Source organism: Haemaphysalis longicornis, unplaced genomic scaffold, assembly GCF_048455015.1.
Source record: "Haemaphysalis longicornis isolate Haplotype H1 unplaced genomic scaffold, Haemaphysalis longicornis Haplotype H1 scaffold_1, whole genome shotgun sequence".
Lineage (NCBI taxonomy): Eukaryota > Metazoa > Arthropoda > Arachnida > Ixodida > Ixodidae > Haemaphysalis > Haemaphysalis longicornis.
The window spans coordinates 258,946,462-258,974,241 of NW_027526203.1; the positions used below are offsets into that span (position 1 = coordinate 258,946,462).

At 48.3% G+C, this 27,780-nt stretch overlaps 1 long non-coding RNA gene across 1 annotated transcript in view; it reads right to left on the reverse strand.

Annotated features, from left to right (window-relative positions):
* LOC144169467 (uncharacterized) overlaps positions 1 to 27,780 on the reverse strand; it is a 384,099-nt gene that overhangs the window by 331,085 nt on the left and 25,234 nt on the right. The gene's annotated exons all lie outside the window — the stretch shown is intronic.

The following is a 27,780-nucleotide window of genomic DNA, read 5'->3' on the forward strand; positions in this document are numbered from 1 at the left end:
AGGCGAGAGGGGGCCTGCCGCTACACTTGCGCTCGCCGAGACGCACGAAAACCGCGGCCAGTCGGCGCAGAGAAACACGCGCGGCTCGGGCAACGACAAACGGACGGCGCGGATTATTAATGAGCCCCAAGCTTCTGCTTGCGACAACCCATCTTTCTTCTTCGCTGTCACACGTGTGGCGTTCGCGCAGGTATATACTATATACGCGTACAGGCCTGTAAAAAGAAAGGAGTGGATACCCGGTGGTCCAGCACTATTGCGTAGGCTAGATTTTAGAACGGATGGCAAATTGAAATGCACAAACGTCTGCGCCCGCGGAAAACTCTACGCGAAACAACTTGCCTCGAAAGACAGCCGGCGAACGTTGAATAGATATGAAAAATGTAGATTGGCTTTCGCATGCGGACGTGAGTGATCTTTCGCGGTGCTATTACGCCTTTAGTGGCTGCGACGATAAATGCGCTGAAGCATGAAAAGTTGAGGCAATAAGAGTGATGGTCATTCACCACCAAACAACGAAAAAAAAAAGTACATAGATTTTTTCCCTGTTAGCTTGTCGATGTGTGGTAATTAGTAATCGCGCCCACAAAGCTTGTTTTGAAATGAAAAGTGAAGATCAGCTCAGATGTGCATGGCCAGTGGAGGTTCGAAAATCGTTGCGAAGACGTGCTGGGAACTCGGTTTGAACGCCGCTGCTGCATCAACTAATAACGATTCCTCTGCAAGCGTAGCAGGTGAAAAATACAGGGGGAACCATAAAACAAAACAAGGTTTCCCACCGATTGTTAAATTACATTTTGACACATTAATAAACTTTGGGCAAAGAACCATGGTAAAAATGCCGCTTGTCTTTCCTCTGCGCACACCGGTAGTTCGACGAGCTGCACCAGGAGTTTGAAGAAAAGCCTGACCAGACTGATTTCACCCTCAGCATCTTCCACGCATACATCAACAAATGAGAAAGAGAGAAAGAGAGAGAACGCTTCAATGAAAACTGAGGATGTCAGCCCCACTGATGGGAGGGCCTGCTACTTCAGACGGGCGTGAACAGAAAAGGAGCGCTCGAATAAGTCAGCGTATATACATCTCAGTATAGAGAAACACGATTAAAATCCACCCTAAAACATCGATCGGCGGAACATGATGTTGTAACGACAATCTAGATCTACACCGCGATGTATAAACGTTTAAAGGTAAAATATATGCACAGAGGGATAGCAAAACCTCATCCGACCCGGGGGATGTGATAAAAATAAGCATGTCGCTGCAGCGCCGCATCGTCATGATTGAATCACGGTTCAAAAGGGTGACAATGTTCGCGCTCCTCTATTCGGACAACTGGCACAAGTGCTTCGGACGCTGTTGCCATAGAGTTTCTCACTAGCTCGCCTAGAGTGGAATCTGGCGCTAGCGTCAACGTACGTGATTCGGCGAAAGCGCTCTACGCCTCCATGGGTGCCTCCATAGCGTGAAGTTCGGCCGGAAGTTCGGCTACTTCCGTGGCAACGCAAATTGAGTAGCCACGGCAAACGACTTTGTGGCTACGCAAATTGAGGTTTTGTTCAAAAAATTGCTGCCAAAAGTGCCGCTGTTAACAAATTTTATTTTGTATAAGACAATGTGTTAGAGGTCTTATGTTGCAAAACAAATTTGGGGGTTACAAAGGGGAAAAAAAGCAGAAGTCCTGCCTTTGGCTCACACCGCCAGATACCGCGGACCGTCCCGGATTAATTTTTCAATTATTACGTACTCCAGAGTCCAGACTGGGTGAAGATTTCACGGATTTTTTATAATATTTAGCTGAAAAGAATTATTTAGCTTGTCTTAAACTGTGTTCTTGCTTCCTCTCAATAATCTATTATTATCGTATGCTACGTGCTTTGGCAGGCGAAGCAGATGCAACATAGAGATGCAAGAATGATGTAATCGCGTCGTATTTATTTGTTTTGTCCAAGCAGATATAAATAAACCTAGGGGCCAAGCCTATTACCGCAAGTAAGTCTTCACGCAGGCGCGCAAAGCATTATGAAATCGCATGAATGCTTTAAATAGCAAATAAATACAGGCTTGTCGAGTAGCTATGTATGTTGCCTCATTGCGCCTGCCCAAGGCAGTGCATGCTTCAAGGGGTATGTAAACGCAGCGACGGGGGCGAGCGACGCGAAAATCGGTGCGCAGAAAACGGATAGTGTGGGCTAGCGTCTTATTTAGTGGCCGTAGTGTGGGCAGCGGCGGCAAGCGGTATGAAGCGGTACAACAGGCCGCTGGGACCCCCCCTCGTTTTTTTGCCGGCCAGAAGCAGCCCACAAGCGAGTGGCAGCGGGGATACAGTGCACTGTAGCGACGAGCGACGGCGACAGAGGACATTGGCGGCAGTGTATTAATTTTTTTCGCTTGTCGCTGGCACCCAGTACACTCTGCTGTTGTACCTTTTGAGTTACGTTTTCCGCGTCGCTTGTCGCCGTCGCTGCGTGTGGTCACCCCTTCATCTTATGAAACTCGCCGCTAACGCGAGCACATGCGTAAAGTGCTGATCACGCTGTTATTTAGACATATCTGGGATAGCCATTGAATGCCAGAAAGTGGCATCCCGAAAACGGAAAAGCATACCGAAAACAGAACTAACAAGCACTTCAGAGCCGAGAAGCCTAATCCTTAGCCCTTTGCACTAGCCACTTGCTGCCAATCCGATTCCCACATTATACGAACAATTCCCATGGCGGCGTGCGATCGCAGCGACACTTTCCACTCTAGGTGATATTGAGAAACTCTATGGCTGTTGCATGTTTATTTTCGAATCGGGGACTATATACATGAAAGGGACTCCGCAGCACTTCCGATAAACGCCTTCACTCTTTCCTTCGCCTTTGGAAGCACTGCGAAAACTAGAGTTATCGCCAGCACGGAGAAGCACTGCGTGATTTGCTTGTCGCAGCAGATACGCCTTCTGTTTCCGCTTTGCTTTTGTGGCATTTTTTAAAAAATCGGCTGTCGAGTGCGTTTATTGCTGCAACTGAAGGAAAGCCGGCCAATAGACGCTACACCGCTGTAATGACGTAATTCGAGCGCACAAAGAATTCCAAGACTGGGAAAGAGAGAAAATTCTTTTGAGCAACTTTCTATGAGTGAGTGAGTGAGTGCTTTATTGATATAGAAAGGGGGAAAGGAGTGGACTGGGGATATTTTGAACTCATTTGGGAGTTCACCAGCATACAACCAAGTCCGGGGGAAGGGGAGAGGGTGAATGAAAGGGGATAGGTGCGAACAAATGGGGAGAGCAAGTTTCTATATTATCTGATGGACATAATGTTTGGCTGAGGCATTTTGCGACCCTTTACTCTAAGTACTGAGTGCGTTTGTTGACTACGTTCGGAAAGCACCTAGGATATAAAAAAGTCGAAAAACGTGTTGCAGGCTCCCTTGGAGCTTCAGGTATGATACAGTTTATTCGGCAAGCAGGTTGATAGTGTAATCGTTGCCTACATACTGCAGTCGCAGCCAGCGTACCAGGCCCCCAGTCCTTTCGGGCAGACTTCGAGGAAGACGGAAATAGCCCTTGGGATATATCACATGAAGTGGAGTGCACCTCCTCGGAGGCTCCTGCCAAGCCTGCCGCTGGAGTTTCCACCCCAGGTGAAATGCTGCTATCCTCGTTGGAAAATGGGATTCCACAATTGCATTGTACGCCGAGGGCTCCTCTGGCGACGGCATCCGAGACTACGGGGCCTGCTGTATCCGAATGGAGGGATAGCGCTCCAGCAGGAAATATAATTCAAGGCCGACGCGGGCATAGATACCTTCTTGCTTATGCTACATAGGCGCAGTGGTGGAGACAGCCCATGACGCATACGCCACGGCGGGGTAGCAGGCAGGTTGTGGCGTACGCACTCAGCCGAAAGGATGCGCCACACATACGATGCGGAAATGCCAGGGGATGGGCGAAGCATCGGGGTTCGCGGCGAAGGCAGGTGCGGAGCAGTTATGGGAAATGCCGTGTGTGGGAGAGAAGCACATGGCCCCGCGCAGGGTACAGATCTCGGAGGGGCATTTTGGATGCCCCAGAGAGCTTCTTGGTGCTTGAGCCTGCCACAGACCCGAAAAGTAGAAGTGCAACCCGTGTCCCGCCCCTGTTCATCTTCGCTCTTGTTCCCTCCCTCATCCGCATGCCGCTTAAAACCACTTCCCCTCCTCGCATGCAGCGACGGCTGCAGTCCCATTTAACTTTTATCTGCTTCGTATCGGGCTTCATTTCGTGTAACGAGGGAAGTGGAGCGGCTGGGGCGCAGGGGACGCATTGAGGGAAGTGCCATCGCATTTAGAAAAGTTCATGCCCACTTTCACTACTGTCGCATACAGTGAATGGATTGAGAACAATGTCGCGAATGCTCTCAACAGTAACTTATGTTTCTTAAAAAAAAAAAAAAACATACAGCCGTACTGGCAGGTAGTTGCACCCAGTGCCGCAAGACATTTATTTATATTTAATGTAGACCTCTAAAGATAATGTCCCTGACAGGAGCTGCTTCGCACTATATTTTTCCGATTTATTCGTAGACACTCGATAGTTTCTGGAGAGTTTGCTGCTCTGGGCATTGCAGAAATCTTTTTAGCCGTTTTACAAAAACTCACTTCCATTCTGGGCACTCCGATGTATTTCATGGGAACTTGCCTATGTTCCGTGAACAACTGAAGCATGTTAAAATAAGATTGTAGAAATCTTGCATTTTATCCTTGTCAACAAAAGTTTCAGAAGCTATCCATGCCGCAATATTCTGTGAAGCGCATAATGTGTGCACGTTTTTTTGTGAAATACGTGGCATACGGTGTTTTCCTGCATGTGGCAGGTTCTATTTTATTAAGGCGAAAGGGTTAGGTGTATTATCAAACGCGAAAGGTGACCGTAGTCGTAGTCATCGTTGCAGTGGGGGTCAACATGAATGGTATGAAAATGGCCGCCGCTGTAAGGAGAAAAGAAATTGGGTTCGTGTGGGATTTTTACCAGCACCATTGATTTTTTGCTTGCTCGCCTGATTGATTGATTGATTGATTGATTGATTGATTGATTGATTGATTGATTGATTGATTGATTGATTGATTGATTGATTGATTGATTGATTGATTGATTGATTGATTGATTGATTGATTGATTGATTGATTGATGCCACCGGCACGTTCTTCTGATATTCTACAAGATAAAGCATGCTGCCCACGAATTCACGTTTCAACCACAGCGAAATCAGACAGCGGATAACTCTAGGGACGAGACAAATAAGGCCAATCGCGGCTCAATTTTTGTACGACAGCAATGGCAGGAGTCCTTCGCGTGCATTGAAAGACTCCACGAGTTTTGACTATTTATCATCTTCCTCCTGAATTTCCCGGACGTGTTTCCAGCAGTAAAAATATCTGCCACTGATCTTGTATTCGGCATTTATTTTGCGCATGTTCCTTGCAAGGCCAGTTTCCGTGTTCTGGCCCCTTTTCTTCGGGGAGAAAATCGCGCCGGAGCTGGAAGTTCCCAGGAGCCGGCGCGGGCGCAGCGTGTTGTCGGCACGTCTCCGCGGGAGACGCGAGGCCCATTCATCATGTCGTCACTTGGGCTTCCTCCGGCCGCTTTCTCGCGCGCGCGCCAGCTTGGGCCGCATGCTGCTGCCCAGCCGAGCGGCTCGCAATCCGCGCGCTGCGTATCCGGCCGAGCCCTTTCACCGACAAGGTGCCCCGACCAGATTTTCGGCAGCCGTGGCGAAATGCATGCATTGGATGGCCCATTTGCAATTACCGCACCCCGATCATTAGCGCCATGATTTATTCCTCCACGTAGCGCGTGCCGAGCTGCCTGTCCAACTTTGCGACCGTGCGTACACTAAACGAGCTGAAGGGTGGGGGTGATGGGGGAAGGAGAACGCTTGCTGTGCTCAGCCACTGGCACCAGCCGCGCCGCAGGGAAACAAGTTCGACTGTCGCGGCTTTGACTCTGCTCCCGCCTTGAACACCGCAAGCTCACGCCCGCCTGTTTCCTTCCTCACTCCACTTGTCTATCTCAATTTGCGCCTGATCACCGGTTGCGGCTTCGACGCTCTGTTTCGCAATAGAAAATGAGACGCGTTCTCATCTAAGCCACCGTACTCAGCGAAGATGTACACCGATAACGACTGCCGAGCTAGATTTCGATCCCAGCCAGGTGGTGGGACATCCCTAAGACAATCACGTGGGCCATCTTCGCCACGGCGCACTCGATTGAGCAATCGGTGCAGCCAACAATGAAATGTCAACAAATGATGATGTCAAGCACACGCTTTGACTCAGAAGCTCAATCTGCACTGTGGCATCACGCAGTGCTTTGCACGCATGCCGTTCTGGATTGTCAGTGCCCCAGCGAAGACCGCATTTCTGGGTCAAATCGCGTGCACGTTGCTGCCATTCTCCGGCTTTTCTTTGTTGGCGGCAGAGATTGATTACTGGATGCATTGTGGTGAAGCTGAAAGACGAAATTGCCTTTTCTAAGTGTAGCGCGGCACGTTTAACTACTGTGCGCAGCGTAATGTGAAGCCGGACTTGAAAGAAATGCGCGTTCTACGGGGATTTCGAAGGCTGTGCTACGAACACGAAGATCCCAGACGCATAAGGAGCAATGACGGACTCTCACACACCTGCGTGCTTTTGATATCAAGGGACTCAAACACAATGAGTTTTATGGACGCGTACTTTGTTGCCTGAAGTAGCGTTCGCATGACACCACCGCTAATAATTAATGCTTATTAAAGGTAGTACATTGAAATCGTGGCTTACTAACATTGCCTCGCATTTTGTAGGTTGCGGTGCAATTTTTATCGCCTGCTGTGAATTATCGGTTAGTTTACGTCGTACGGCTCCTGAAAATTCATCATCTGGACATTGAGCACACCTTGGAGTTAAATAAAAATGGAGTTTCCCGGTGCCCTTCCTGACTATATTCAGCCACAAAATTCACCATACAGAAATGACCACTCATTTCAACTTTGCGTGTTCTCTCGTCCGTTAGAAATTTATTCTGTTCCATACATCGTACTATTCTCACTGTTTCGAAGTATTATGGAGTATAGTCAAAAATCAAATAAAGGGAGCACACGAATTGTGACGAGTTCTGTCACAATCGGTGCCGCTGCTTTCTGACTCACTCACTGAGTACTGTGTGGTGGCGTCTCTGCAGCTAAGAAAAAGTTTGTTCCAATCTTTTAAACTAGATTTTGTCGAGCGCTTTACGAAACATTTGCAACAAACTCGATAAAATACTTCGACTTCGCACCAACTACACCAACATGAACTGGTGTGTTCGAAGAGGTTATGACTAACTGATTTAGTAGTGGTAATGTACTCCGAGTGACCACCCAACCTGCAGTGGACAGCAGCCAGCACATCATTCGATACTGGTGGTCGAGCTGCAGTTAATCTTGACAAACTTACCAACTGCCAAAGGTATAATTGAAGTGCGCTGGCCATATGTAGGCAAGCATTTTCTTAATGGCAGTTTTTCTCCAGGGTCGGTTCAGTGGCCACTGTCATTGTTCAGTCGAATCGTACATTTCCATGGCAACAACCTTTCTATCTCGAAAGCAGACAAGCTACGAACTAATCTACAAGATGAAGCTTAAGGCACGTTTCTGCGGTTTTATCTGCCGTTATGGGGTTCCCTAACATGCACCGAACGTCTACTACGTGGATCTATTTCGTATTTCACCTCCATGAGAATCCAAGTAGAGCCGTCACGACCAGGAGCCGGACCCGCGTCTTTGTGCTTAGCAGAAAAAAAAAACTTCTATCTCCCATGAGCAACCATCCTAGCTATAATTTTTCACATTGGATTTTTTTTATTACTCGTTTAAAATGCGTCACGCTAAACGGTCCAAGAAATCGCGCATGAGATATGTCCCAACCTTCGCATTCCCGATGTAAAGATTTGTTACTGAAGTTCAGATTTTACAAAAAGAATCAGTATGCTTACTCTTTCCGTTGAAAGCTTATCTGGTTGTTTTTTATTGGAGGGACTTTACAACCCTTCCGATAAACGCTTTCACTCTTGCTTCGCGTCTGGAAGCAGTGCGAAAGCTACGGTTATCGCCAGCACAGAGCGGCACTGCATGATTTGCTCGTCGCAGCAGATTTCTTTTTAAAATGGCTATCCAATGCGTTCATTGCTGAAACTGAGGGAAAGCCGGCCAATAGCCGCTACACCAGTCTAATGACGTAATTCCAGCGGTCGAAGAAAGCCAATACCGGGAAAGGGGAAAAATCTTCTGAGCAAGCTTCTAAGTTATCTGATCGGCACAGCGTCGTAATTTTTGGCTGAGGTACTTTGCGGCCCCGTAATCAAAGTAGTGAACGGGTTGGTTCACAACGTTCTGTAAGCATTGAAGATTTCGAACAAAAGTTGCAAAAAGTGTTGCAGGGTCCCTTTAAAGTGCTAGACACCGGGGGAATCTTGTTACTTTTTCGCTTGATAGTACAGAATGTGTTACAATTTCGTCTTTGGAAGGTGAACGAAATAGAAAAAGCGTTTCGGGATCATCGCCTTCATTTTTCCACCATCTGGTACGCCCTGAACATGGGCGTACTAGAAAAGTGCATAATTAACGCTTTGAGGACACTGCTTCAAAAGGAGATATACCGCACAGGTAACGAACACCCGCAGCGTACGTATAAAGTTAATCTCCTGTGCGTACGATCACTATAGTATATATCTTGGGCGAATATTAGACCCACCATATCGAGGTTACAACAAAACTGCTCATTAACAGCCATTAATATCCTTGCAATGAAGTTTAAGCAACTTAAAGGAGTCATGAAGATAAAATACAACTTCGTTTAATTTGAAAGAACTAGGATTCATTATCACACTCAGCTCCATTGCAGCCACAAAAGATGTTTTTTTTTACGAAAAAAAAGCAAGAAGTATTGAAAAATTTCAAATTTTGCGCCACAGTGACGTGTTATGAGCAAGAATGACGTCATACGGGCCAAAAATAAAACATAATTTTCAGTTCGTTAACTGCACGTTAGCATTAAAGTGGTGCTGTCAAATGGAACTGGAGGCCCCATTACAGACGTCCAGTCATGTGTCCTCGCGACAGGTCAGTTAGGCGGCCGCCAATCGCACAAACAAGGTTCCGTGAAGTCATAGAAAAGTTGCGGGACATTGGCTAGGGGGTCGCGACTGCTTCACACGTTTTCTTTAATATCTCCGTTATTTTTTCGGAGATTGCGGTGATATTGGTATCCTTGTTATCGGGACTAAGCAGTCTCTCTAATAAACCTAACTTGTATTTTGGCTTCATGGCTCCTTTAAACACATACACACCCAACTTACCCCTCCTCTCCCCCCCCCCCTCACACACACACCCGCATACGCACACACACATGGAGCTTTCTTAGACCGTAGGAGAGCGAAATGCATTGTCCGTAGTAAATACTATACAGCTTCATACTTCGTTCGCCCTTCTCTAGCTGCGCCGCGCAAGTTCGTGGTTCGTGCACCGGTTTCGTCAGCAGTCTTCCCGTCATTTTTTCCCCTCTTTTGTTTCGGCCGCTGTGGCTTACACGCGCTTGTACGGGCTCTTAAGCTCTTCCTGCTGAGTCGCGCGTGGGAACAGAGAGAGAGAGAGCGAGACACAGAAAGCGAGAGGCAAGGAAAATAAAAGCGCTTCCCCAGCGATATATGTGGATGCTTTGCTGTGGGCGAAAGTCTCCATCTAATTGGATTACGCCCAGATACAGATTGCCGTGGGAGCCCAGGCGGCGGCTAGGGATGACCCAATACCGCGCTCCTAATCCCTTCCTGGATTAGACTGGATTACGGCCCGGCTGGAGGAAGACGTTGCTTTCGTCGTCGTCGCCGGCGGCGGCCGCGGCTGCAAAGCTCTTCCTCCTCCTCTCTCGAATCGCTCCGCCGAGGGAAGCGGCGGTTCCGCTCTGCGGTTTCTTCGTGCTGTGGCCGATTCATCCTCTGCCGCTGGTGCTGCTGCTGCTGCCGGCCCGCTTTGCTGCGTTCCTGGCCACACGGCACAGCCAGTAGTACTACTACACGCCGCCGAGTGCGTTGTGTCTGTTCGCGCAGGAGGCCGTGCCGAGTCAGCTCGGCAGAGCAGTTGCCGAGCCGGGCGGCTGGTGGGACGGGGAGTCCCAACAACATCGGAAAGATGGCTTTCGTCGCCAAGAGAGAGGAGCTGCAGGAGCGAAAATAAGGAAGACAATGCGTGACGAACAAAGCGGTGCGCGTCTCCCCCTCCCCTCCTCCTCTCTCCAGTCAAGCATTTCATTCTCGGCCAGCGCTCCGCTGCGCATTCTGCAGCTGGACACTCATCTCTTGAAGATTCTAAACTTTAAGCGCTCGCAAACGCAACTCGGGCTCGGAGATTTAAACTTTGAGAAGTTAATCTCGCGGTTTTATGAGTTTTCTTTACTGTTTTTTATATTTGTTCAAAAAGTTCCAGAAGACATGAGTGTTCTGACCAATTTTTTTTGGCCCTTGGCTTTCATGCTGCTGGGACTACTCACGGTTTAAGAACAATAGTGTTTTGCCATTTGTTGAAACTGCGGAAACGATTTCCTTCCAAGGCATTCATGTAGTTTAAATGAAAGCGTACAGTGCAGCGTGTATTTTTTCGATATATGAATTGTAGCTTTATATAACTGCACGTTTCCTCTAGGAAGTAAAGTTGTCATATTTTTTATTGCGCCCCTTTTTTTATTTTTTAAGCATCAGTAGCAGTAAAGTTTATCTATCTATACCTATAAAGAGAAGAGCCCGGCCGACCTACCGACCGACCGACTGGCTGACTGACTGACTCATCAGTGCCCAGCCAAAACTGCTACCCCTGGAGACTTGAAACTTCGGGAGCACATTTCTATCATGTAGTAGGGGCTCTATAAGGCGGCGGGATTTTCGGAAATTCCACTCCTAACAGACGAAAATTGATAAATCGTTTTTCGCAAATTTATGATTATCTTGCTCACCCGGGCAGATATCGAAGTGCTTTTTGCTGATATATGTAGCCCGCAAGAATCTCTAAAAACCAGTTTTGGGGTTTTGCCCTAACCAACGCTAATGACGTGAATCTTCATTTCGGAGCAAATCGGGTGTTTTGTGATATTACCCAATATCTGCCTTACTGATTGACATATCCTACAGGTTTTTGCTGATAAATGTTACTCATACAAATGCGCAAAATAAATTTTAAGGAATTTGCCCTGCTACGCTGGTAAAAGGACGAAAATAATTTTTTAATGACATGCCTGACAAGCCAAAAAGGCCTAACAGGTGATGTCAACTCCTAACCAAACTGCTGGTTCAAGCGGCTTCAAATTTCATGAGCACATTGTTATTATGGTGTACGAGCTCAATATTGCGAATTTTTAAAAAAATATTACACCCTGGAGAGAGTGAAAAGGGCTGAAACTATTTTTCAGGTATTTTTCTTTTATCGCAGGCCAATTCACATATTGTACTGGTTTTTGTTGATATAGGTAACTTATACAGGTATCTAAACACTGTTTTAGAATATTTTTCCATAACACCCACACAATAGGGAAAATCGGGATTTGGGATAAATTACGTGTGTTAACAAATAACTATACATAACCCCTTGGTGCCTACAATTCGTTTTTGCTTGCAAGTGCTGCCCATACAATTGTACACAAACTAATTTCAGGATTCTGCTCTTAGACGAAAGCCAGAAGTCAATACAACGTGCTGTTGGGCTATTTGATACATACTGATTGGGAGGCTTAGCGCAAAAAAGACGAGGGTGGAGGCAGACGAGACAGGCGCTATTAACAAGCGCAAAAAAAGACGAGGGCGGTGGCAGACGAGACAGGCGCTACTAACAAAGTTGTTAGTAGCGCCTGTCTCGTCTGTCCCGTCTTTTTTGCGCTAAGCCTCCCAGCCAGAAGTCAAGGCCGACAAGGAAGGCATAGGAGAAGTAGCTCATAATTTTCCCCCTTTTTACTTGGATTTATTTGTTGAAATGTTTGAACGAGAGAAAGAAAGTAGCCAGAAACATGCTCCCGGGTGGGATCCGAACCACAATATATACCTTCTGAATACGCGTCGGAAGCGAATCCCGGAGCTCGTGTTTTTATATGGCCCGAAATATCGCCGGGTTTTTAAAAGCAAAAACCATAAAATGAAGTTCCCTGGGCGCAATTTTGTGTAAATCAGTGGGAAGTGTAACCAACTGAGCTCCATTTAGAAAACAACGCCAGCACCCTATGGGTGCGGCAGCAGTTACAACTAATTAAAGTGCGTCTACTTTTTTTGGAGGGGGGGAGGGGGGAGCCCAACGGGCGGCGAACTTAAACGGTCAGCCGGAATGGTTATGGTCGACCCCCCTACAAGTAAATATGGCATGTTATACCAATATTAATAATAGTAAAAGGTAGTGCGAAAACTTGGGGTAATGGCAGCAGTGGCGTGCTTGGGGACATCGTGCCACCTAATCCCTCATGGGCGTCCTCGGCGGCCCCCTTTCCCTTCTGTCCCCTTGTATTTCCATTCTCTGCGCCGTCTCTCGCTCGATGCCACGTTAGTTCCTGACAGTTGGGGACCAGGGGTGTGGTCCGAATTGCACTCGGCGGCCGTGTCGTCCATCGCGCGGCGCACAGACCGCCGTCCGCCGTGCTTGCTGTGAGCTGTTGCAGCTGCTGCCGCCGCCGCGTCGATGTTCTCCGGAACCCCCAAGGCCGGCCTTTCATTCCAGTCGAGCGCATTTCGCGTGCGAATCAGGTTACACGTCCTTCCCACATCTCGCCTTTTGCACGTTCGCAATATGTGTCACTCATTTTTCTTTTTCAGTAACGCTGTTTTTTGTATCACCTTTCTGTTTCTTTCTGAAGTTCGCTGCTCGGGACGCAATCAGCTCGCTTCCTCTTGGAAAATTTATACGATGAACCCTCTTGGTCATCCATGATTCGCATATGCCACGACACGCGCTGCGTTTGTGAATTTGCATGATTCTCGACATCCTCAGGAAATAACGCTGCGTATTTGACCAGCACGCCTAACGTTGAAATATTAGGGTTGTCGCTCCATGTCTCCGACATTTTTACCATGCTGTCAACTTAGCAGCCATCCTCGCTATGTAATTTCAAGAAAGCCAGTGAAGCGTGTCTGCGTCTACACGTTCGATCATTACGTTAAGAGACCTTTTTCGCCCATGTACGTCCCCGGCTTGGCGTCGCGCGCAGCAAAAGACCTATCGTGCTTTTCACGTTGAAGTGTTCTCTTTAAGGTTTTGTAGGCATTTCGACGCAGGGTTGTTCCCTGCTTGTGTGCGTGTGTGTGTCTGCATACCCAGCTGTCTCGCTCAAAATTCCGACCTATCAGGAACCTAGCAATACTACTTGAGGAAACTGACATTTTGGCATATAGCAAAAAGTCATGTGAAGATGAAAACACTAAAAGAAGTTTTCAGGATTCTGAATATTTTGTGCTTAATTCGCTGTCAAATCTTACTCCCCATGCATTTCTATGGGATAGTTTCCATGGCTCAGGAACCTAGTCGCGCAACGTGCGAGTCTTGAACTGTGCACAAAGGAAGGTTTTACCCCCAATATTAGCTGCGCAAAGAAACTTTACATTTCACTAAATAACTACACAGTAATCACTGTTGAAAGGACTGCCATGAGCGGGAAAGCTGCACATGTTTTTGTGGGAACTTCCCCCAAAGAAAAATTTTTACCCTCTATCTCGTTCATCATTTTCATCGCCATCTGTCGAAAGGAAACCTCGCAGGCTGACTTCGTCAGAGAGAGAAAGAAAAAACAAAGAGAAAAAGTGATTTAATAAACATTCCCCCCCCCTCTCTCTCTCTCTCTCTCTCCTTAGTTAGACGTGTGGTCATATGGCGTCAGCTTCAAAAAGGGGGGGGGGGGGGGCATTAAGGGGTCTACAGCCGTGACTCGCGCGGATTATAGAGCGTCGCATGTCACTGCAGTGACTCGCACGTACGTATATAGAGTCGCATTACTGTCACTTGGCTGACAAGTCGCCGTTGTATGCAGCTTACCGGGGGTCGTATACAGTTAAGCTAAAGCGTGGAACGCATTTCACCTAACGTTGTTCAGCATCAACATGACACGCGCATGCTGAAGTGTCTTGGCAACCGCCAATGTCCGTATGACCAAGCACATGCGTAGACGTGTTTGGGAATACCACAGAGCTCTTAGTGCAAAAACTGAGCCTACTTCTAAAGTAGAAAGCGAAAAAAAAAAAAATGGATATGCCATCCCGGCCTGAGAAAGTGGATGTCCAGCGCCGCTGTTGTAAACCACTACAGATGCTGATGGGGGAGCGTATGAAATGTTCCTCGTTGTCTCGGCGGGCTTGTCGCTCGCACTCGGCTTCTTTGGCGGCAAATGCTGGGTCCTGTAGCATGCTTTCGGCGTCTTTGGCGAGAACTTCTGTGTTCTGCACAAAGAACACTTGGTGGGGGGGGGTCGCACTGTTCGCCGGCGCCTTATCATCCATCATGGGGTTTCTATGCTTGTTTTGTGGTTTTTTTCTTTACACAAATACTGAGCTCTATGCTGCACGACGAATCAGCCTGACGCATGCGCTCCGCGTTTTGGGCGAGAACTGCTGGGTCCTGCCTGGGTTTTTGTTTAAGACACGAAACTTCCCTACCAACAAGAGGCTAACAGCTTCGCTGTAAAAAAAAAAAGGCTTCATTGAGTCAGCTAAAAATATCGCTGTCGACTCCACTTGTGCCATTCTTAACAGAAAAAAATGTATGCGTCTTTCGGTATCCGGCCAAATTCAGTTGCTCGCCCGGCAACTGGAAACATCAGGAGACAGTTGAACACGTTTCGTGGGAATGGCCAGAACCAAGACACCAATTCTTAGAAGCGTCAGCTCTCTTCAGAATAGGCCGATGCCCATGAAACTTCTTATAAGACACCAATTTTATCGTATAAGGCGTTCTAGAGCCCTAATTTTTTTGTCTGTATAGCCTACTCCTGTCACCTGGTCTGCCTTGTCCGTCCGGGGGTAGATTTAACGCCCTGATCCGCCTTCGTGTTGGTCTAAAAATGGCGATAAGGATTGTGCACCCTGGATGGCACCTTAAAAATTCTGTTGTGGCTGCTTCACCACACTTCAGCTGTATGATCATTAACTGCAACGAACAGTTCGAGGCAGACCAACGGTTAAGCACAGCATGCCATTTCACATGAAAAATATGGTCTCCGCTGTAACATTACGCATTGCAAGCACGATGTTTTGTATCGCGTCATTCTACTGCTGAGATCACACTTTGTAGAAAAATCATGTCTAAACTCGTTGTTCGACAAGTTTGCTTGAACTCAGCGATTGATCATTCAGGAGCGTTGTATTAAAGCAGACCCATGGACATTTTTAATAGTGTATACTAAGTTGTTGTAGCAAATGCACGTTTTCTTTAAAAAGAGTGCTAAGTGTTAGTGACGCTGAAGGTTCCCCAAAAATTCAGGAGCTGTAGAGAGCCACCCTTAAAGACTACCATTGGTGTTTAGAGCTCTTCAACAGCTTTTGATGTTGCCGTATTCTGAGCCCAACGCGGCAAAAAATCCGTCTTGCTCCCTATGTTATGAACTGGCACTTTCTTGCTCAGCGAAAAAGTAGTCGGCATCGGCTGCTGCCAAATACGAGATCGGTTCGCCATCCACCGCTACACAATGAGGACTAGTTAAGTTGGAACCGAACTTTCAGCTTTATAACCCGTATCAGGTTAATAAATAGGGCATGTAGCACATAATAAGTACCTTTATGAAGCACGAAGTCAGTCGTCCAAGAGTTTTCGTTGAATAATGTCAATGGAAACTGTAATTCGCAGTAACAGTAAAATGAACCTTTGCGAGGCCGTATATGGGTCGCACTGATGATTAGCTTTTGTGTCGAAGTTGAGCGAAAAGCTGTAAGTGTCAGAGAAAGAATGTCCCTCCAAGAAAAGCCCGCAATGGCATTCTTCAGTGCGAAGGGACGGCAAATACCTGTGATCCAGAGGAGCACGATGAGGAGAAGTAGGAGGAGGAGGAGGAGAGGGAGAGGAAAAACGCTTAATAGAGCTAATATCCGTAAAACCTACTCTTCGCCACACAAATCGCTACCGAGGGATCAGGAAAGATTATTGCGTGCCCTGCAGGTCAACACCTTCCCGCATCCCACCAGACTACACCTCTTTGACCGGACACACGTTTCTCCCCTTTGCCGCTTCTGTGGAGAGCCTGGGACTAGCTCTCAGACACATAGTGGGCGGCTGCGACAAGTCCACCCTAGACCCCCCTAACATGCACCTTTCCACAGAGCTTTGGGAGAGAGCCCTGGCCAGCTCCGGCCTCGAAGATCAGCTGCGCCTGATCGAAAGGGCTGTCGACGCGGCCCGAGCTCAAGGCATCCTGGAATGAGGACGCCTCTCTCAAGCATTTTCTGGATTAATTAAAGTTTATTCTCTCTCTCTCTCTCTCACCGACTGCCACTCGTCCTTTTGTACCGTCCTCTTTCTTACGGTCAGTCTCCTAACGCAAGCTTGTGATGCTGAATTATCTTGTTTAGATATATCTCGCATCATTCATGTCTTGCTCCCGGCTGAGCGGCGCGTACGCCAAGAGAGTATGTGACAACCACTTTTTTACGCGATGCTCTACATTGGCAACCGGAATGGCGAAATAACGCTGCAGAGTGTTACGGGCTGCACTCACATAAGGCGCCAAGTCCTTCACTTCGAATTGCGCCGCGTCTGCACACGCCAAAATCAGGTGTTGACGCTGATTTTGGCTCACGCTTAAAGTGCTAAACTGACTAGAGAAGTTTTAATTGATTGAACAGCCATGGCGGGAAGACAGGAAATTGTTGTGACACTATAGAAGAATGTTTTTTTTTTCTTGGGGGGGGGGGGGGGGGAGTAGCTCTTTTCACAATTTTCATGACAAATACATGGGGTCAAAAGCCACTGGCTTCATTTTAACCTAATTTAAAGGTAAAAAAAATCTGTAACCAAAATTTAGGGCACAAAGCGCCCGAAGATTGCAAAATAATCACGATTTCCTCCTGTTTCTTTTTCCCTTGAGAGCGATTATATACCAGGACAGTAGCTTTATCTGTCGTCAGCGTTATGCATGCCTTCATGACCGACAAACGCATTACGACTGCGTCGCCTAACGCCTCTAGGCCTATATACCAGAGTGCTTGCAGGACAACTGCGAGATGACGGACTTAATTGCTCGGGCTTAACAATGACCTTTTCTTTATTTGTCGGAGTGATAGCACAAGTGTGACGTGACTTCGCGTCCCCGTCTCTAACGTCTACTGCACCGAGCGACTTCACCTCGACATTTCAAAGCAGAAATAGAATGGCTGAATTTAAACGGTCGTCAGCTGCAGTAGCTGCAGTCTCCGTATAATTCATTCCTGCCAATGAATGAAATGAAGAGTGCGCGTACGCAGATGGCGGAGAAGACGGCCCCGAAGCGTATAACACTCCCACAACTGCCGCCCGAAGCATGCGCGGAATACTAATTTAGGGAGGTAAATTACCGTCACCTGCCACCCCAAGGCGTCCTGACACCTATCGAGGCCATGGGGCGCCGGGAGTGCTTATGCCTCCAAGTGTACATACGTGGTTCGTATTTCAGACTTGCTTGCGTTTTGCGTGCACTCTTAAAAATCGCCGCAGGTGGACTTAACCACAACACTCCAGATTGACCAGTCATTGGGACGAAATGTGCAAATTTGGCGAATGACAAGGCCCAGCAAGCGATTAGAGCAAAAAATTAGTATCTGCGTTGATTAGTATATCTGCGCTGTGACAACAGCGCAAGGCGGGCATCGGCGGTTTTATCACAGCGCAGATACTATTTTTGCTCTAATCTCTTGCTGGGCTTCGTCATTCGCCAAATTTGCACATTTGGTCCCGATGACTGGTCGTTCTAGAGTGGTGTGGGGAAGCCCCCGTGCGGCGATTTTTAAGAGTGTGAACTGCGTGCCACAGGGAGCCGCCCTACGACCGCGCACCGCGACGAAACGTTGCCAGTGTTCTCTCTCCGATCCTGAAACTATGTAACTCGTGTATTCAAGTTTCCCCCCATCATTAAGTTCATAAAGCGAAGTCCTGCCACTTGTCAAATTCTTTTAACTAACACGGCGTGGCCGAAGAAAAGAAATCTGTCCATTTATCTTCAGTTACAATGCCTGCGAGATCTTGCTGTTGCTGACTTTTCTCCCACTTTCCTTTAGGTCTTTTAATGTTTTTCGGTGGCCATTATAAAGCGAGGAAACAGGCCGCGATAGCAAAAGCAAACTCACATGACAAACCAGAGCGGCGTCATTAGTAGTTGCTGTGGCGGCAGCAGACTGCTCATTGTGTTTTCGCGTCCGCTGCCAATTACGGATGAACGCGGGCTCTAGAGCTTCGCTAAATCGTCAAATAACGAATTACACGAGTTAATCTTCACAATACACTCTCTAATAGGACTTGGACTATATAATTCAATTGAATGTCCCTTTAACTCCATCCTACGGCGACCAAAATGCTTGCAGATACGGCGCCGCTGTAAGGTTAGGAGCGCCAGTGGCGCCAATGTTCAAATACAGACGGCCTGCCGTCAGGAAGCACCAGTACTGTTGCTCTCGATAAACCCATACAACTAGAATAAGTCCGTCCCACACGTTCTAACGTTGCCGCCATGATCCAATTACGAACGTTGAGAAATGAGGCTCAACACTCGCGGGTCTAGCGAGTGGCTCCCAGGGCTCCTCCCTAAAAATTACGTTGCCGTCAGGTGCTGTTGGCTTCGAGGCCACAGCAAAGAGCGCACTCACTTCTCTTTTCTTCGGGCGCTTGATCCCGCTTTTGTTTTTATGCTGTTCAAACGCCTTCGCTATCATTATGTCGTGTACCAAGCGAGGGAAGTAAAAGTAGCTCTTTCCAGAGCAGTTGCCTCTACCGCAGCTCATTCTAGGAAATTTAGCTGTTAATGCTGCGCCAGGTAATTGCCATGTTTTTTAACGAGCCCAGTCAGAGCGGGGGCTGGGAGGAGACGGCGCAGAAGAATAAGAAGCGCTGCAAGGCGGGGAGGCGGCGGGCGGGATGTTTCGCTGTGAGTCGTGAAGCGCCAGCGCCGAGCCGTGCACGAATGGCCTATATCCGGGGCCCACCTCTGGCTGCCGCCAGCGCGCGCATCCGCGTTAACGAAGCGCTGTGCGGATACGCAAGAATTAAACCCGCTGCGTGGGCGACGGCGGCCGACGCCGCGCTCGTCAGAACACGGAGGCGGGCTGCAGCATTTATGGGTTGCGGCAATACGTGACTTCCACGGCGAACATCTACGGCTCCTACCGGGCTCCTATCTGCGCTCTCACGACGCCGTTTCTTACAATTCGCACAGGTCGAACGAGACACTTTTCTCGTTGTACGTGGACGTTGAAGCTCTTTGTTTATCTCGTTTTTAGTAAAGTACGATTACGTTGTTTCCTTCTTCTATTTATTGCCAACTCCAATAAAATTTCACCAGTTGCTCGTCAGAGCTCGTGTCTGTTTGCCCTCTCTCTGTCCGAGTTTTTCGCGCTGTTTTTAAAGATGTCATGTGTACCCGAATAGCCCAAAGTCAAGCTTTAGTGGGCAACATTTACTTTATTATTGCTTTTGTTTTTAGCAGCGTTGGGTTCCCGGCGTCCGGAATTAGCACTTAATTAAATCCCCTCCTTCTGGCACGGTGGGAGCCATCGCTGACCAGCTCGTCCCCAGAGCAACAGCAAGCTCCGGTGGACCGGCCCCTGGAGTCGGCGTGGGCTCACGGCCTCCTGAAATTGGGAGGCTGACCACTTCCCCTCTTGCTCCTCCTCTTTTTTTCAGCTCAATCAACGTTTACTACAGCTGCTCCTCCTGGCCTTTCTAGTCCTCGCAAAACATACGACTTGTTGCGATCATGTGTGCATATAAATCCAATTAACTTTTCCTACAACTTAGCTTCCCATTTACGCAGAATTCAATATCATCAACAGTGATCATTCGACTGCGGTTTTGGGTTAGTTTTGCTCTCTATAGGTTGCGTCGTCGCTGAAGTAGCATCAACGCGAAGGTCTCAGAAAAGAAAACAAATTCACAGCGTGCTCTGATTCGGAAATGCGCGCGCGCCGTCGTAAACGCCGACTAAAGCATCATGGCACGACTTATATCAGAAAATAATTATCCCTGCCATTGACGGGTGATGGCTAGACAACTTGACTTCACCTGCGACATACTCGTATAATACTGCACGCACGCTTGAAGTTTTTCACAGCGTGTCCCTATAATAAGAGCGTAGGAGGCTTCTTTTTCATCACACCAACGAATTAATTTTATCATCAGACAACCGAATTGAAACGCTATGTAAGCACTGAATTTTAAACGGCTTGCCCTGAACGTACTCGCTAGCGCACCAGTCAGCACAGGAACGTCCTGTGTTCGAATCCCGTGCACCGCATTCGACACCAATTAACTTTCAACTAGAGTTATAACTTTTCGATGTCACAAATTTAACGGCGGGAATGGTTTATATAGCTTTTAGGGATCTCATATAACGCACTCTGATTTAAATGTGCCCTGCAGGGGCACGTATTGCACTTTCACTCCTCCCCCCTGACTGAAAGCACTGCGAAAGAAAGTTCTCGACAGCACAGAACGACACTGCGTGATTTGATAGCCGCTCATACGCGTTTTGCGCTCTCTGATTTGTTGCTATTACCTCTAAAGCGGCGATCGAACGAACGGTTTTATAGCTTCAACTGGGAGGAATCCTGCCTATAGTGTGCGGTCACACAATCACACAACAAAACTCCTGACTCTAAAGAGCGCCGGAAGAGAGAGAAAAAAAAAGCTTTCCGGCGAGTTGCTAGGTTTTCTGATGTGGGTGGAGAAGTAAAAAAAAAATCCGAGGGCACCTAAGCACTTAAGATGACTTGAGAATGCGATAGCATTAATGCCCATTCGAGAGCCTCTGAGTGACCCTTCCAGTTTTGCGCTGCGAGTAATTGTGGCTGTTGAGCCGCTGTGCCAGGTCAGCGCGCGGCGCGTACTTGAGCATCCGCGGAACATCGCACTCACAGCCCCAGCTCCAACTTTCCGCTTTCCACGCAGCTCGACATTCCCTAGCAGTGCGGTTCTTACCTTGTGTTCTCGCTCAATGGGTTATGTAATGTGTTCGCATTAATATTCAGCTTGGGGTGTTTCGTGGCCACCTGATCTACATTCTGGATGCTGTGGCCATGTTTCAAAAGTGTTTCAGAGGCTGGGAAAAAAATTGTGTAACGTGCTTCACGGGTCTTTGAACGTGCTTAGCGCGCAGGACAGCTGCGTATAAATAAATAAATAAATAAATAAATAAATAAATAAATAAATAAATAAATAAATAAATAAATAAATAAATAAATAAATACATAAATAAATAAATAAATAAATAAATAAATAAATAAATAAATAAATAAATAAATAAATAAATAAATAAATAAATAAATGTGCTTGGCTTCAACTTTTTCACTATTTGAGGTCCATTCTAGAGGCTGTATGGCCCGCTTAGCATTAAGTTGGTTCTGCTGGACATGCTGGCCTCCGACTTGTTCGCATCTGCCTGCCATCACGCCGAACGAATCCACACGAAGCCCACGATCATTCGTAATGCTACAAGTATACGAAGTAAATGGCGTAGGGAGCAAAGTACGTTCCAGTGGCCAAAGAGGGGGAGACGGATGGAGCAAGAGAAGGAGCTACAAGAAAGACAGAATGGTAAGTCCAGCAGCGCCCATTTGGCTACTTTACGCCGTAAAAACGGTTCGGAACTGCGCAGGAACAAGACAGACACGGAAGCAAATGCTAACTATGGGGTCGTTTGAAGGAAAAGCCGATCACGATGTCATAATAAAAACCTGCCCTTTCTTGTGTGAACCACTGAATAAACAAAAATTCGGGGGATGCGTAGAACTGCCCAAACCATGCGTAGAACCAGGCCCCTGGATAGCGACTTCCGAAGCTCGCTCTGCTCGATGGCCATCACCAGGAGCCACCTGTTCGCCCCCTTCACCTCTCAAGGAGGCTCGTTTTTCCCGTGCGGCAGCGGCGTATACCTTCCTCCTGTGCGCGCATATGCGCGCCTTTTCGCGCAACTCACCCGTGAGGAAGCCGCTGCATGGGGCCAGGGGTCGCATGCCCACGGCAGACCGCATCGCAGCATGGGGTGTGACACCCTCCAACAGGTGCCCACAGTGCAGGCTGCGTGAAACCCTGCAGCATGCGATGTTCGATTGCCAGGTTGCAAAGACCTACTCGAAATTGTTAGCTCGGATGTTTGGAAACAAACTCGACGCACGCACAAAGTTGCGCGACGCATTTGTTCCGTTTTTACTGTGCGTTGGTGCCCAGATCATCTGTAAAAGGCGCGGCTTTGCGGCTCTCAGAGCGCGGCCGCATAAGTGCATGTTTCCAATGCTTCGAAAAATGCGCTCGCGTCTATTCGATCACCTGGAGGCTGAGCTCGCCGCGCTGGGGGAAGAGCAGTTCCTTCAGCGGTGGTCCACTCGGTTTATCCATGTGGTAAACAAACAAATAGAAGTGTCTATTCTACCCTATTGACTGTTGTATTGATCTTGACGTATTGTCGTGAACTTTCGAGGATGTGATCTACAGTGATCTTTCAGAGTAACTGTGCTTCTAATAGTGTGTGTACTAGCGAAATATGGAGAACTGTGGAGTGAACTATGTGTGTAGTGAGTGGTGTAGTGAGTGAAGTGATACATGCAGTGTGTATGGTTTAGGCGACCCGTGTAGTATTTAGTACAGCGGGTCTTTGTATCGGCTATTAATAAATTTCCTTGAAGGGGCTGCAGCGGCTGACCACATGGCCAAGGGCTTCGCGGTTAGCCCCATCCATTAATAAAAATCCAAAGTCAGATGAAATTTGTCCACCGTGTTTTTAAGAGCAGAGCAATTTAGGGGCTCGCCCCGCGGCATGCCGTCATCACGGCGTCTAACACGAGCTTCCAAAAACAAGCGGTTTATATAGCCCTAGCCGCTCGAAACTTGTGAACCGCTGGCGCTTGCCATATCTCCCCGTTGTTAAGCGCATACAAAACTGCATGTACACTTGAGGCAAAATACATCTAATTAACCGGCAGCCCCACGCGTTCATTTAGTTAGGAACGCTCGTTGGGTTGTTTCTTACAATAGTAAGCGGGAAAAAGTGGCAGTGCAAGAAAAAAACTAGCGCGTTCCAAACTGCGCAGTAGGACGCCAGCACGTGCGGAATGAACAGCAAACACACACACACAAAACAATACTCCCGCTCGCGCTGTTTCAGGCGGGGGGCGCGCAAGCACTACGAAGGCGGGAAATTTGAAATGTGTTGGACAAACCTCTGTTGAATTCATCGGGAGAGGAGTGAGACAGGGCGGCGAAGAGTGTGATGGGCGGTAGCAGTGAGCGGATAACGGCGCCATAGCCCATTAAGGCGAATCACTTCGGACAGCTTTCACGTTGAGTGGAACGGCTTTAATTTTTGTTTCCTCCTTGTTGCTTTTTTCTTCGGCCTGTGACTGCAGGAGCCGTCGTCATCATCATCGTACGAAAGTCCACTACAGTACGATATAATGGCTGTAGGGTGTGTACAGCGGGAGGTTTGTTCCATAGTTATATTTCAGTCATACGCCGCTTCTACTGCTGAGGATGCTTCTATACTTGGTTATTCGGTTGATGTTAGTCACGCTCTCAACGAGGTTTGTATAGTTAAACATGTGCCGGGCGTACTTAGGGGGCTTTTCACATCTTGTATGGCCCTTTAAAACCTTTATTGGAGCTTTTGTCCCAAGACCTGAACTAGGTTGATGTCGGTTGTTGGATGAGTTCTCGTACATTGTCTTTTTGCATCAAGGTCAGCAATGCCACCGTCACGCCTTTGCGGTGCTCTAGTGGCCCCATTGATAGTGCGGATTCCAAACACTGTGAGGACTTCTGGATAAACTACATATGAAAAAATGCTCATATTACGCGTGACTGTAAAGATTCGCGCGTAATTCCACTACCGAAATTACGAAAGACAATAACTCAATCAAAAGCCGAAAAACGATATCGCTTACGTCTGTCTTATTTAAGCTAATGGAGAGAAAAGCGTCGGTTGAGCTAATGGTTCGGTAAGATACGGCAGATCGGATGGCATGGTGTTCTCTATTTCGTGAATTAGCACTTTACGCGAACTAAGGGGGTATGGGGCAGAGCTTTAAATGTAAAAGCTTAGTTGTGTAGACGTTTGCAGGAAAAGAAATCAAAGGCCGTATTATCCAGCGAAGCTCCTTTGGTTTCGTTGGGTTCCACGCATTCACGGAAGAGGAAGTTCGAGGACAACTAAACCCTTCTCGTGAAATAAAATGCGAAAGTCTTAATGTCCAGCTGAACGCCTAAGACGCCTTGCTTCCGCCTCGCGTTGTTGAATTTCTTTGGAGTCTTGCCGCTTGAGACACTTTCCTTTGCGACCCGCCTCCTATGGCAGGTCCCCTATGCATAGCGTCGCTGCCCCTTCTTGCCGCCGTGGGGGAATTTCAGCGTTTGTCTGTTCGCTGCTTTGGCGCGTTCTTCCCTCTATTACTTTGGTGTCGACGGCCACCTCTCTTTGCGGCTGAGTTTAAGCTCGCGCTATGGAACACCTCGTGCTATCAAACCTTGCTGCACCGTATCACCGTCTTTCTGTGCACAGGCACTTCCCGACCCGGGTACCTCCCGCTGGGAAGACCTACTGGGCATGCATACGGGTGCTATAAATCTTCGCTCTAACATTCAAACATTTCATACAGCGGTTAAAGGGAATATTTACTATGCTATATTTTCTTAATTCGGTATATTTCGTAATTGCCTAGATATATAGAAAAATGTGGGAGAAAGAATTCTCAAAAAGTAGTTTTTAATTTTACTTCCCACGTATGCAACTTCGGCATACGCTCTGAACTTGCAGCGTGAGGGGGAAAAAGAGACCGAAGAAAAGAGAGACGCAATAGATTATTCCGAATTGGAGCTAAACTGCTACAAAATGATCCCAGAGACAAACAGGCTTCGGCGGTTCTCCCAGATCAGAAGGCCGGCAGCGTACCATGCCCGGATGTAGCTGAAGCAATTGTTCGCGGGCGCCGGGCACGAACAAGGAGGGTGAGAAAAGCATGCGCGGAACCACCGCGACATGGCTGTGAGGTCTCCGACCTACCAGCGGGGCCCGACATCTCGTTCGTTGGCGGGACACCGCTTTACTAAACAATACAGAACGGCGACAGGCACAAAAGCGCCGTGCCGGGGGGATGTTGCCGAAGACGGGTGACGGGGCGCCCTTGGAGCGTTCAAACTCCAACCGACTGGGCCCTTCCGCTGACGCCCGGCGCTGCAGGGAGAAAGCGGGGGTGGGCCCGACGTCGTCGCCTGTCCACAGTGTCAGCAGATCCGGAGGCATCACTTTCCATTACCGCGGCGCGGCCAGGGGGCGCAATAGGCCCGGCGCCAAACCTCTCGCGCTCTGGAAGCTGCCGGCATCGTCGCCAAGAGGGACGGGGGATGGGGCGCCCTCCGTCTGTGCTCTCAGACTGCCCGCTCCTCCCTCGTCGATTTGCTCGTCGAACCAGGCGCGTAACGACGACGTCGTCCCGCCGGCGGCTATCAAATACAGATTGGAAACCTCACTGCTGCTAACTGACCGAGCGGCCATCGGCCGCAGCAGCGGACCGATTTCCCTTCTCTCCGGCATCTTCCGCGAGGATGAGAGGCGGATGATTTGGGAAGAGGACCGGCTGGGGGGTGCCGAAGCGGTAAATGCCGAGCGGAGAGCTCGGGGAGGAGGACCGTTCTGTCTGGGGCATGAGTCAAGCGTCTACGCGGTGCGCATTGCGGTCTCATCTCACCGCTCCGCGGCCGCGAGGACGGGCAGTGACCACGCGGGAAAGCGTAACGCTGGGCGGATTTTTCGGAACGGTTCGTTTGGCACGCCGCGCCGTTTTTCCTCTGAGGAAAAAAAAAAAAACATTTCTTATTCCGATTCTGAACTGCTGGTTGCAGCTACGGGAAAGTGTTGACTCCAGCTGGCCCCGGATTTCGTAGTTTTTACAAGTTGAACGAGATGCTTTCCAGAAAAATATATAAAAGGGGGTTTGTGAGGTTGCGTTAGCTATGCACCAAATTTAAAGTTACGAAGGAAATCAGGGTTCTTCCCACGGAAGGTATACCGAATGCTGATTACGACTTTACGCACACATAACTTGTAAGGGTTGAACACAAGTGCTCAAATACAGTTTGAGAGCAGCGGGGTTTAGGGAGACATCAGCCGCAGTGATACGTATATTTATATATCGAACTTCTTTCTAAAGCATTGCCAACCACATGCGTTTAAAATGATACAGCGCAACACTTTCGCGACATTTGAGCATACGAGTCCCAGCTGTTGCCGGATACACGCTTCTAGGGGCGCATCTATTTCCAACTCTTGAATGCATGCACATGGCTAAGGTGCGTGCTTAAATGGGCCATGAAGACAAAATACCAATTTGCCTCACTAAAAAGACCGCTTTGTCCAAATAACAACGACCGTGTTTTATCGCAAACTTGAGACAAACAATTTAGACATCAAATTAAAAAAAAAACAGTTGGACCAGTGACGACTTCCCAGCAGCTTTCTTGGCAGTCTTTACGACGTCACAGAATTTGTGCGATTGGCAGCCGTCCACCAAAGCCACGGCCGAGAAGCACAACTGGGCGGTTGTAGTGGGCCCTCCAGTTCCGTTCGATGGCATCACTTGCGTGCTTGCGTACAGTTAACACAGTGATAACAATGTGTTAGGGTCTTTTTTGATTGCATCACTACTGCAGCTACTGCGCCACTGCTAAAGTCGTGTAGGCTGAAATTTGAAACTTTTTCTGTAATTGTAGCGGTTTTTTTTTTTTTTTGCCACAGAAACTTCTTCGGTGACTGGAATAAAAGCTGAGTGAGTTACCAGAGGCTATTTATTTAAAATTTAACAAGGTTGTATTTTTTCTTTCTGGTTCCTTTGAGTATGTGCCGAGAACATTACGCATTCGGGCATGCAATTCGTATTTTGCTTTCCCCATCTTATGCGTTAGGTCATTAAAATAAGGTAAGCCGCCGAGTAATCCTGCACGCTTTCGTACGCGATCGGGAGCGAGGTGTAAAAAAAAAGCGAACTCAATAGGGCACAAGACTATCCTTGCTGCTACCGCTCTCTCAACCAGCACGGGTTGACCGCTGGGGCTGCAGCTGTGCGGCACGTCTACCCCGGCTCTGGTGAGTTAGGTGCTCGCTCCAGGTTGCGGTGTCCGAGTGTTCCTGATAGCGCGCAGAACTTGCGCTGGCCTTCGTGATGACGGGGAAAGAGCACGTGCATTCGCACTGGACGAGTCCAGGATTCGGAGGTGTTGGAAGCGAGGGGAGCGCGTGGTAGAACTGAGCTGCCAGAAGCCGCCAGACCCCGGGTGGGTGCTGCAGAAGGAGGCCTCTCGCGGGCGCGTGTTCAGTTCCTAGTGTGGCCCATGGTTCTGTCCATAGTGGGGTCTAGAGAAAGTTTGCTTGCACCATTGCAATCACTGCGGCGACGTCCGGGCGGCAGAGCACCGCGCAGCCAGTGCCTGAGACCCAACAGGTCGAGCGAAAGGTGCGCGCCGCCTTCAAAGCCGTCTCGCTCCTTTCTGGCCCGGCGCGCTGCTCGGGATGATGAATGGCAGCCATTGTATTTCCAGCGCCTCCTGGACTCGCGGTTCTCGC